Below are 10000 nucleotides of genomic sequence, written 5' to 3'. Positions count from 1 at the left end.
TTAGTGATGATGAAGAATTTTTCTTCCAAGCAGAGGTTGCAAATCTTAGAAGAGGGGGAGTACGACTGTGCTCTGGAGATGATTTTCCATGTGATGCTGTGTTGTATGTTTTTTTCTTTGAGGTTCCAAATGTGTTCGCTTAGTGTAGTAGAATGTCGTTTGTGTATGTTTCTGAAGGAAGATGTATGCAGGTTGTATCTGGTTTTGAATGGACACTCGGTGAGGCCAATGTATGTTTCTTGTTTTGGTGTGTCTGGTCGTGTTACTGTGGCTTGATAAATTACGTTTTGAGTCAGGCAATTGCCGTTTAGTGGGCATGTTGTCTGGGTCCTACAGTTGCATTTTTTCTCTAGGTTGTTGCTGGGCTGATCTGGCTGTGATAGTTTTCTGTTATTGTTGGATGAAATAATGTTTTGTATGTTTGGCATGCAGGTGTATCCTATTTTGATGGTGTTTTTGTTCATGATTGGGTGTAGAACGTGACCGGGAGGGAAGCATTTTTGTAGTAGATTGAAGAATTTGTTACCGATAGAAGTTGTCACATTCTTGCTGTAGGGTGGGTTGAACCATGTTATGTGTCGTTTTCTTTGTCGTTTTTTTGTTGGGGTGGTAATGGTCTCTTTCTCATATTCTAGTTTGTAGTTATATCCACTTTTTTGTAGTGCGTTTGTGTACGGTGGGATTGCATCGTTGAATATGTTGTTGTTTGTAGAGTTGTTAGATAGTCGTTTGTTAATGCTCTCGGGGATGTTTTTTTATTATAGATGGCGGATGATTGCTGTGTCTATGAACGTACAATGGGATGTTGTTGGGTTTTGAAAATGGTTGATAGGTGCCGTCGTTTAGGTTGATGGTTATGTCCAGGAAGTCGAATGTTTTTTTTGTTGGCATCGATTGTAATTTTCAGATTGTTGTCCTGGAAGATTTTGCATATTTTTTTCTTTATTAATTCTGTCTGTCTCGGTGTTTTATTGCACAATGCAATACAGTCGTACTCCCCCTCTTCTAAGATTTGCAACCTCTGCTTGGAAGAAAAATTCTTCATCATCACTAAACCGAACATAGCAACACTCAACAGAAGAAACGAACTAACTCCCTCATGCAGACATAGAAACAAACACCTTTATGTAATTACGAACCTCCATAAACACGAATCTATAATAATACGAAAACACAACAATCTACTTTCACTTCCACTTCCTGATGAGAGCAACGCTCGATAACAACGTTGTGGAAGTCGAACTATCGTAATTATATTTCAAATGTTTATATATATATATATATATATATATATATATATATATACATATATATATATATATATATACATATATATATATATATATATATATATATATATATATATATATAGAGAGAGAGAGAGAGAGAGAGAGAGAGAGAGGGGGGGGAGAGAGAGATGTAAACCAGCACTTTAATATGTTCTTTCACAGCTTTCAGTTTTTAATACAGCACTATACTTAATAAGTGGTAAACTAGGTCAATAATTAAACAGTTGGTGCCCTCTCATAGTGATGACCGATATGCTAACGTATGATATACAGTGCATGACATCAATTATAAAATAAGCATAGATTACTCGTCAAATCCAAACATATTATCATCTTATTCCTTATCAACTAAGTTCTAAAGGACTTTGACATTTCTCGTACTACTTGGGTAGGCGTGGGGAAAGTTCCAAATATCTACAATTTTTAAACTTAAAAAAATTACTGACTGTACTCATGTACAAATTGTGTGTATCACTGACAAACACATTCAGTATTGTTTGCTTTTGCTTTTGTTTATAAAAGTGTTGTTTTTTTTGTGTTGTTGTTGTTGTTGTTTTTATTTTTTTTATTTTGTGTGAGTATGTGTGTTTATATTGCATTGACCTAAATATTTGGGTAATAATCCAATATCGCCGTTGACAAATTATGTAGTTAGGTTAAAGTTAAAATATATAACGAAACGAAATGAAATCTATACCCGATTTAATGCTAATTAAATGGTTTGCTTTTAAAAAGTTTGAAGACGGCTATCTTACCAGCATAAAATAACCAATTTAGTCAAACTCCTTACCACGTCCTGTTCCAGTCAAAAGCCTAACGAGTCAGAAACTAGAAATCGTTTAAAAGAACAGTTTATGAGTAACTGTCTTTGCTCAGACTTAAGACTAGAAAGTCTTTTCATCATCATCCATCGTGGCTTGTGCTCTTGAGCACGTTGCCGGTTAGCTGTCTCCACGAATCTCGACACTCTGAGGTGCGCATGAAATCTGTGGTGCTTTTAAAGTCACATTTGGACATTCTTAGGCTATTTAGATAAGTCATTGTTTGTCTTCCTCTAGCTCACTTTCCTTCGATCATCCCATATGTTACCAACTTTTCTATTCCGTCTCTTCTCCTCACATGTCCCAGAATGCGTAACTGCCTCTTTCTCACCTTCTCCAACACTTCCTCGTTCGTACACCTGTCTGTCCATGATACCCTCAACATTCTTCTATACACCCACATTTCAAATGCCTCTAACCTCCTCGTACATTCTTTGTCAAGCGTCCACGTTTCACAATCGTATAAAAGGGTACTTATAACATATGTTTCTACTACTTTCATTCTGCTATTCAAGTTTAGGTTGTTGTTTTTATTTAAATATTCAAATTTCTTTACTTGTTTGATGGCCTCTCCTTTGCATGACAAGTGAAAGGTCGCGTTGTTGTCATCCTTTGAGACCACCATGCATTCGGTTTTCTTAATATTTAGTTTCAGGCCCATCTCTTCAGTGTTGCACACCACTATATCTACAATTTTATGCACGTGTTCTAGAGAGCATGCCATCAGAGTACCATCGTCTACGAATCTTATGCTATTCATATTCTGCCCTCCAACGACGACGCCTTTCATATCTTCATTTTCTTTGAAAATTATTTCACTAAATATGCTAAAAAGGTCTGGTGATAAGACGCAATCTTGTCTTAGTCCCTTTTCTATGTTAAATACATCCGATGTTTCATTATCCAGTTTGACACACGCTGTTTGATTCCAATATAAGTTTTTTTTCTGAAGTCGAAGGTCTTTACTGTCTATCATGATCTTTTCTAAAATTTTGAATAGCGTATCGTGCTGTACTTAATCAAAAGCTTTGGAATAATCAATGAAGCATAGATAAAGTGATTTTTTTTTTGATTGACCGTTGCATCAATATTCTCAATGTAAAGATCGCATTTACCTTATCCTATTCTTTAACAAAACCAAACTGCTCGTCGCTTATCTCTGGAGAGATCTTGCTCCTCCATCTTTTTATAAGTATTCTTAACATAATTTTGTGGCCTGGCTCATTATGCTGATTGTTCTGTGTTGGTTACAGTCAATAGTACCTTGTTTTTTGGGTATCGTAACGAATACTGATTGTCTGAGCAGCAGACAACAGCGATTTGCTACACCAAAAAAATAAAACGTCATTTTCTATGAAGGAAATATTGCCAGATTTTGTCACGGACTTCTTTGCCGACAAGAAAGATTACTATAATTGCGATATGTAAATGAATGGGTCAATTGATCAAAAAACCAATTGGATTTCTTGGACATACTTTCAGTAAATATGCAGATGATACGTACATTTATAATTTCAGTACCCCAAAGTAATTTAAAATTCAAAATACAACGAATTTCGAGCAGTTTTAATGAGATTACACCTTGGATGTACCAACACATGTACAAATTAAATGATAGTAAAAGTGAGACCTTAATGTGTAGAAGGCCTAGTATCCTTAAACAGGCAAATAAATTACCTATTACTCTCGGAATTAGTACAATAGAATTTTTAAATAAAGCATAAAACCTCGGCGTCATCATTGATAACGATCTTTCTATGATGAGCTACGTGAAAAACACTATGCAATCCTCGTACATGGAAATGAAAATAAAATAAGGAAAAGTTGTCATTAAATACCAAGCATATAGAAGAAATTTTAATTAATTCCCTTGTTTTATCCAACTTTGATATTGTAACTCCCTCTTGGTGAATTTAGCTAAAGACAAAATGAGTAAACTTCAGGTTGCTCAAAATAGCACAGCCAGACACATTGTAAGCAATAACCAAAAATTATACTCGTCAGCAACTCTCCTTCTCCCTGAGATTTGTACTGTTGTCTACAATTATTTGAGCACTAACAGTCCCTCTTATATCAAATATCTTCTAAAAATATATGTCCCCAATAGAAACTTGAGGTCAAGCAGTGACCAATCGATCCGTGTCAAACCTAAGACCTTGCGTAAAATAGGTGAACAATCTTTTCAATTTTCGGTCCTCCATGTTTGGATCTCTCTCCCATCAAACGTGATATTTCTCGGATTCGTTGACAACGTTCAAATCTCGCATAAAATATTACATTTTTACGGCATAAGTTGCAATATTATTATCATGTGTTGATGTTGTTAAATTGAATTCATATCAATTCTCCATCAGCAATTGTCTTACCGTAATATGATTTGTTTTATATCATTGTAAAGCGCTTAGAGCCTGTGACAACATGGTACAGCGCGATATAAATGCCATTTGTTATTACAATTATTAACAAAGAAAAGAGTCATGCTTTTTGAAAGAAATGACAAACTTGCAATCGAAAACTATTATGATGCACTCCATGCCCCCCCCTCCCCCCCCCCTCCCGGTCTAGAATTTAGTATTAAAGTTAGGCCATTGTCAACACACATGATTGATTTGCAAAGACGGCATTCAAAGTCAACATATGAGCCCGCAAAGAGAGCAGAATTGGGAAAGCAGAGAGAGAGAGAGAGAGAGAGAGAGAGAGAGAGAGAGAGAGAGAGAGAGAGAGAGAGAGTTTGTCTCGATCAATTCTACACCCCCCCCCCTAATCCACACACATCTCTCCGCTCTATCGACCATAATTTACAAAATAAATTTTATATGTATCTTTCTTTAATGTCCATCATGAACAATAACTTTAAGGTGAAAATTCAGCAGTGATCTAGAAGCTTTGTAATTAAAGCTAAAGTGGGTGCAAATGTAACGTCCCGCGGTAAATTGTTCCAATTTGATTTGGCTCTGCGGTAAAATGAGAATTTTCTGATGTCTTTGGTGGATGATAGGCGGATGAAACTGTCCATGTGGGAGTCCTGGATGTTTGTGTCAGTGTTTAGAGATCATGATCTGAAATCACCACCAGGTTGTTCTTTATCTTATACAACATTTTCAGGTGTGCTATTTTCCTCCTAGTTTGGAGTGACTTCCATTCAAGTTGATCTATCATGCTTCTCACACTTGATGTTTTCTCATAGTTATGAGGGCTCGTCTCTGTATTGCTTCCCGTATTCAATTTGTGGTGAAACTAATGACTTGTAAAAAAATGAATTTTAAGCTTGTTGATTTAATCTTAAAATTTCTTGGGAGGAAACCCAGGGTCCTATATATTTACTTTTTCGTGTGATGTTGTTGATGTGTTTGTCCCATTTAAGTCGGATTTTAGTGTTATTCCAAATTATTTGGCTGATGTTAAGTGCTATAAGGTGTGTCATTGTGTAGCTTGTATTTGCATGTGATTGGAGATTTTTTCTGGAGATGGAAATGACAGTGCATTATATGTTCATCAGTTTCTTGACCCTTTTCAGGAGACTGTGAAACGTTATCAATAACGCTGATTAATTATATTTCACATGAGCACCTGGACCTTAAACCATGTTGGAGTTTATATAGGATATCATACCTATCTGTGTAGGTCATTTTATGGCTGACAATGGTGTGTTTAATTAGCTTGCTTGAGATACAAGTGAGAGACACAGGGCGATAATTTGAAGGAATCGTTCTTTTTTCCTTTTTTATTAATGGGAGTTACATCAGGTGTTTTGCAATCCTCTGTGACTTCACCCGTGTTGAGTGATCTCTGAAAAAAATCAAACAGAGGCAGGGTGCCACACCATCTGTGAGCTCTTTCAAATCTCTTGCCTGGATGTTATCAGGTCCACTAGCCCTTGTAGAATCCAAGTTTTGAAGAAATTTTGCAATGCCCGCTTCCCTAATATTAATGTTTTCTGCCATGATTTCTTCTTATGTTTTTCTTTGACGTACCTGCTTCTGTCTGCTATATTGTTTCCTGCAATTTGTTTGAGGGTTAAAGGTTGCTTTTTAGAAAAGACAAACTGAAATTGGCATTTAGGGCTGTTGCTTTGCCAAAAGCTGTGGTGAGAAGTTTTCTTTTGCCAGTGATTGAGGCTATCCAACTTCTGTTAATTTTTCTGTGTTTAATGTATGACCATAATGTTTTCATACCAGTAAATTGATGGTTTCCGTCTCAGCCTGGCTAAACATGTCCTCCAAGTAGTCCCAATATTTTTGACGTAACTCTTTTGTAGAAGTTATTTAAGAACAGTATAATTCTCTTTGTAACTGCAATCGTTCGTCTTTTTAAAAAAATTACAACACCGGTCACGCTGGTTTATCATCTTTCTTATTGACCCAGTGATACATCTGTTTATTTTATTCTACAAGTTTTATGTGCTATATTAATACTGATTCCTTTCTCTAGAATATGTTTGAAATTTTGCCAAAGATCTGCAGTGCTAAGTGTTGCCATGTCATTTCTCAGAACATCTCATTTTTCTTTTCTGTAGAGAGAGATCATTCTCTGTTTCTGTATACTCTTTTTCTGGTTCATGGCGACCTCAGTAATAACTGTCAGATGGTCTGAGATGCCTTGGATGAATGGGATTATTGGTGATCATTAAAAATACAGTGATCATCATGCGAGTTGGTTCCTCTATTTCCTGAGCGAGCGCTCTGTCTTCTAAGATTTTAAAAATAATTGTGTAGCTGTGAAAAAGTTATGGTTTTAGATTTTCAGTCACAACATGGGAAGTTAAAATCTCCTCCTATTATAAAGATGCCATTGGTGATGGTGTTATTTTTCAGCATATAATTTTTGAAATCTCCAAGCTGTTTTCATCACCCGCATGGGGTCGAAAGTAGGAACATGCAGCTCCAAGCTGTCTTCATCACTCACGTCGATAGCAGGAGCATATGCAAGTGTCCTAGAGCCTTTAATTTTGATTTTAACCCATATCATCTCACACTTTTCCTTCACTTCTAGAACTTTCGAGCTTATGTACTCCTGGCTTATGGCAATAAAAACACCCTCAACATTAAGGTTGCAATCGTTAATACACATAATTTGATGGGAAATATTCGAATATAGACGAATCCGACCATGACTCCGTGCCAATGATAATATCGGGTTTCTCATTGTGTATAATGTTAATAAATGACACATGATTATTTTTAATTTATTGGCGGTTTAAGTTCATTACTTTTAGATTTTTCTTAGTGCTTTTTTATTTTGAACACTTCTTATATTGTTGATAACAGGACCGGGATATTGTTTACAATGTGTTTACATTGCTTTATTATAAATGTTTGACAATTTCTGGCGTAAAATTCCACATTTATTATATTTTAATCCAGTTATGCGAGTTGTCTTGTCGATGTAATTATTTACAGTGTCAGCAATTGGCACATCAAACCGTGTCATTGTCTTTTGTCCTCCTCTGCTTTGAATATTTTGTCAAATCATATTCGTAAATAGTTACTACGTGTTTTATGCAAGGTATGGTGCGGGGTGATATGTTTTCGTTGTTACATGTGTACGAATGTCTGTGCGTGGACTGTTGGTTTCTGTCACCTATTCTTTTTGATAGTTTCAAACATCCTTTGTTTCCCCTTACCTCCGTTTGGTTTAATGAACATTTTTATGGATATTTATAGACGATCATTCCAATTGAACACATAAAAATGTAAACACATGAAATGTCCTGAGATCTAAAATGTGTAAAATCCGTTTTAAAATGTCTTAATAAATCTTAAAATATTTGATGAAAATCTACAATTTAAAAAAATGTGTCTTCCAGAATATCACAAACAAGTACATATAGAATTCAAATGATAAAACACGGTGTAAATTATTTAAAAATCACAACATTCACAAAGCTTCTAAAACACAGCTGTGCCTGTTATGTGTATTACATAGTGTATTATAGAGTATTATAACAGTAATATGAATAATTTTACAAACTATATCCTGATTATTCCTAATATCAACAAACTTTTCTATTTATCTCTGGAAACTCCCTGTATAAGCCACATATAGGAGTTTTGAACTATGAGTATATGTTTGTTCGATGCAAATTTCCTGTATATCCATCAATACTCATTAGAATATTTAATTTCTCTTTTCCGGAACATCGATTGCAATATATGTTCGATATGTTTGAATCAAACATTATTTCAATATTTCAAATCATAATCGATGAAATTTATAAAAATATGAAGATGTTTGGCCTCCTGTTAAACTTAGAAATTTTAGCGTACAGGAGTTTTGATCTCAGCGATCGCAACAACTCAGGCCTAAAGCAATATGATTTGGTAAAGTTTCTGGTAATGACGAAAAATCCACACTGTAAAGAATGTTTTTTTAAATATAAAAAGTTCAAGTTGAGATGAGACCAGATACGGAGAGCATTCAATTCTAATTTTATTTTCAGGATTGCAATACTAATTATTATTGCAAGAATAATCAATGCGGTGAGTATTAAATATTTATATCTAGTTTATTGTTTTTATCTTAAATTGCAAATTGATTGTTTACACTGGATTCTTACTAAGACATATTTGTTCCTTTTGACCAGATTTGTTGGGTTTCTTTTGTCGTTTTTTTCTAACAATATTGCGAAATTGCACTGTAGAATGATTAGTTTGTCGAACCTACTTCAGATGCGAATAGAAGAGGGAATCCGTTGTAGGTTGCCTCCAGAACAGGGTCAACACACTAAGACTATTCTAGATAGAGAAGGGGATTGAAATGGTTCGGACATGTAAAGAGACGAGATAGAAAGAGACGAGATAGAGAGAGTGAGAGAGAGAGAGAGAGAGAGAGAGAGAGAGAGAGAGAGAGAGAGGGGGGGAGTACGTGGGATGGAAAGTATTGGACTTAGAAATAGCGGGAAAGGGGAAAAACGGACGCCCAAAGACTAGATGGTGGGATAAGTTAAAGGATGATATGAAAGATCTGGGCCTAGAGGAATATGATGCGTTTAACCGAGATGCATGGAGATGTGGCCTTCATTATGGCAACCCTGCAAACTGCGGAATAAGCTGAAAGAAGAAGAAAAAGATAGAGAGGGGGAGAACGGAGTTGGTTGCGCCTTGCTTATGGCTAATATAGTAGAGAAATAACGATACATAAAGGAAATAAAATTTACCAACATCTATACATTTATTACAGCTATATTTAACATTCATTCATCGTTTGCCTCTTTCCTGTCATTCACAAATAATATAAACATCACGACACAAGTTGGGTCAGCGAGACCATTGTTATTCAGATTTGTGTAAAAGTTTTACTTTCTGGATTTGCTGCAATGATATAATGATGATTGGTTAAGAGGATGATAACCAAATCAGTATCTCGTGTTCTATTTAAGTCTGAGTGCTAATATGGCATTGTCTGCGTCTTCGTGATTGCATTGCTCCCACGGAAATCCCAATTACTAAGATAATTGCCAAAATCTGTGACATACAGCACTTTTCTCACTTAGACTTTTTCCACCCCACTCATGCTTGACACATATTTGTAAAGCTCTTTTTTGACTACATTCATCCAAGAAATGTTGCCAGTCCCCTGAATTTTTTATCAAATAAATCAAACGTCACCGAGTTCTATGACCTTGTTTTTCTCTCGTGCTTGTTTTTGAGACAGAGGAATACAACGGTCCCAACCAAGATCTACTCTTGATACTAGATCCAGTCATATAAGATTCCTGTAGAGCACTTCTTCCTTAGTTGCTAGTTCCGCAACCCAATGCTCTAATCCACTGTCCATTTCAGGAGATCTTCTGGTGTGTATCCTAAAGGGAATCCTCAAGGTGATAAAACAGTTGGAAAGGTTCATGATACATACCTGAATAATTCTTTTTTTGATGACCGTCAATTTGAA

General features: G+C 35.6%; 1 protein-coding gene and 1 long non-coding RNA gene across 2 annotated transcripts in view; both read left to right on the top strand.

Moving 5' to 3' along the window:
- The window catches only part of LOC144960115 (uncharacterized), a 212949-nt gene that overhangs the window by 90628 nt on the left and 112321 nt on the right, over positions 1-10000 (top strand). The gene's annotated exons all lie outside the window — the stretch shown is intronic.
- Positions 1-10000, top strand: part of LOC144960037 (uncharacterized) — a 69350-nt gene that overhangs the window by 933 nt on the left and 58417 nt on the right. The window contains exon 2 of the long non-coding RNA XR_013642747.1: positions 8550-8589. This is a non-coding gene — a long non-coding RNA (uncharacterized LOC144960037). The remainder of the gene's footprint in view (positions 1-8549; positions 8590-10000) is intronic.

Source organism: Berghia stephanieae, chromosome 14, assembly GCF_034508935.2.
Source record: "Berghia stephanieae isolate SIO BIC M18660-M18661 chromosome 14, UCSD_Bste_1.3, whole genome shotgun sequence".
NCBI classification, from domain to species: Eukaryota; Metazoa; Mollusca; class Gastropoda; order Nudibranchia; family Aeolidiidae; genus Berghia; species Berghia stephanieae.
Note: the sequence above shows the minus strand (reverse complement) of the source record. Positions and strands in the feature narration are given on the sequence as shown.